Here is a 2,277-nt window from a genome sequence, read left to right as displayed (position 1 = left end):
TGTGTGTGTGTGTGTGTGTGTGTGTGTGTGTGTGTGTGTGTGTGTGTGTGTGTGTGTGTGTGTGTGTGTGTGTGTGTGAGAGAGAGAGAGTGTGTGTGTTTTAGTATGTCTACTAATACTGAGAAATGTCCATAAATGTGTGTGGGAGCAGGGGACTATGATAAGAGGCGTCCGGACCCCATGGAGCAGCAGTTGAAGGTCCAGAAGGTTTTCGTCCATCCTCACTTCCACTCGTTCACCTTCGACAGTGACATCGCTCTGTTGTTCCTCTCAGGCCCTGTCAGGAGGGGCCCCACGGCAGCCCCCGCCTGCCTGCCGGACCCCCACCTGTCCAGGTACCTGCTGCAGGTACACACCTTTACTATAACCCCACGTGTCCAGGTACCTGCAGCAGGTACACACCTTTACTATAACCCCTTAACACTAAAGTAGCAGAAGCAGACAGACAGGAAGTAAACACTTGATTCCCCACCCAGGAGGACTCTCGAGGCGTGGTCTCAGGTTGGGGTCTGACTCGTCACCTGGGCCGCTCCTCACGCTTCCTGAGGAAGGTGACGCTGCCCGTCATTGGACAGCAGACCTGCAGCGGCTCCACCAATCAGGTGAGAGGACAGGCGGGACACACCTGTCGAGCTACACACACACTCATACCTGTCTATGAACCGGGCGGAGCACACTCATCTTAACTGTGATTAGGGATTTTAGTCTCTAGTTTAAGTTAAGTGTTTTTATTCTCTAGATTCATTTAAGTGTTTTTATTCTCTAGTTAAAGTTAATTGTCTTTAGTCTCTAGTTAAAGTTAAGTGTTTTTAGTCTCCAGTTAAAGTTAGGTGTTTTTAGTCTCTAGTTAAAGTTAAGTGTTTTTAGTCTGAAGTTAAAGTTAAGTGTTTTTAGTCTCTAGTTAAAGTTAAGAGTTTTTAGTCTGTTGGTAAAGTTAAGTGTTTTTAGTCTGTAGTTAAAGTTAAGTGGTTTTAGTCTCTAGTTAAAGTTAGGTGTTTTTAGTCTCTTAAAGTTAAGTGTTTTTAGTCTGAAGTTAAACTTAAGTGTTTTTAGTCTCTAGTTAAAGTAAAGTGTCTTTAGTCTGTAGTCAAAGTTAAGTGTCTTTAGTCTCTAGTTAAAGTTAAGTGCCTTTAGTATCTAGTTAAAGTTAAGTGTCTTTAGTCTCTAAGTTAAGTGTCTTTAGTCTCTAAGTTAAGTGTCTCCCCCTCAGGTGATCACAGACAACATGTTCTGCGCGGGGTTCCTGGACGTGGCGATGGATGCCTGCGGGGGGGACAGCGGGGGACCCTTCGTTCAGAACCACAGGGGGACCTGGTTCCTGACAGGGGTCGTCAGCTGGGGCGAGGGCTGCGCCGCCAAAGGGAGGTTCGGGGTCTACAGCCGCATCGGGAACTTCCTCAACTGGATCAGAGACACCATGCAGACACAGGACCTCAGCCAGGACCAGGACCTCAGCCAGGACCAGAACCATGACAACTGACGGACCAGAACCTCAGCCAAGACCAGAACCAGGACTACTGACGGACCAGAACCTCAGCCAGGACCAGGACCTTAGCCATGACCTCAGCCAGGACCAGGACTAACGGATCAGAACCAGGACCTCAGCCAGGACCAGGACTAACGGACCAGGACTAACGGACCAAAACCAGGACTAACGGACTAGGACCAGGACTAACAGACCAGAACCAGGTCTACTGACGGACCAGACGATAATGGATGTTTCAAACGATGGACGTCAGGAGGTCATTGGTTGAGCTGCAGATTCTTTCCTTTGGACTCTAAACTCATAAATAAACATGTTCTGATCGATGGTCCACAGACCTGACTCCTCACAGTCCGGTTGATGGTTAATTATAAACATCTTATTAAGGATGATTGTGTCCAACTGCAGGGTCTCTACTGACTCCCTGATGCGTATTACAGCTGTTTGGAAGATTTTTGTATATTAATGTCTTTAACATGATGGACACAGAGAGACTGAGACGTGTGCAGAAGTTTTATTTCATACCAACAGGTGTAAAGTAAGAGTGAGATACACAGCAGCGCTCAGATAATAAAGTATATAAAAAATATTTCATAATGCGTCTCCTTTCTGCTGTCAAAACAAACAGCAAGGCATTGTGGGAAACAGGACCTCCAAATAGTTTCAAGTCAGGTCTCAAAAAATGTTTCTGGTTTAAGGTAAGTTTGATTAAGTGTCTGTCTCACCCCCTGTCTCTCCCCCTGTCTCACCCCCTGTCTCCCCCCCTGTCTCACCCCCTGTCTCACCCCCTGTCT

At 46.9% G+C, this 2,277-nt stretch overlaps 1 pseudogene; it reads left to right on the top strand.

The window, feature by feature from the left end:
- Positions 1-135: 135 nt before the first annotated feature.
- Positions 136-2,186, top strand: LOC104941022 (coagulation factor X pseudogene; annotated as a pseudogene).
- The last annotated feature ends 91 nt before the right edge of the window (positions 2,187-2,277 follow it).

Source organism: Notothenia coriiceps, unplaced genomic scaffold (assembly GCF_000735185.1).
Source record: "Notothenia coriiceps isolate Sejong01 unplaced genomic scaffold, NC01 NC01_scaffold00002963, whole genome shotgun sequence".
NCBI lineage: Eukaryota > Metazoa > Chordata > Actinopteri > Perciformes > Nototheniidae > Notothenia > Notothenia coriiceps.
The sequence above is the reverse complement of the archived record's forward strand: the minus strand, read 5'-3'. Positions and strand labels throughout refer to the sequence as shown.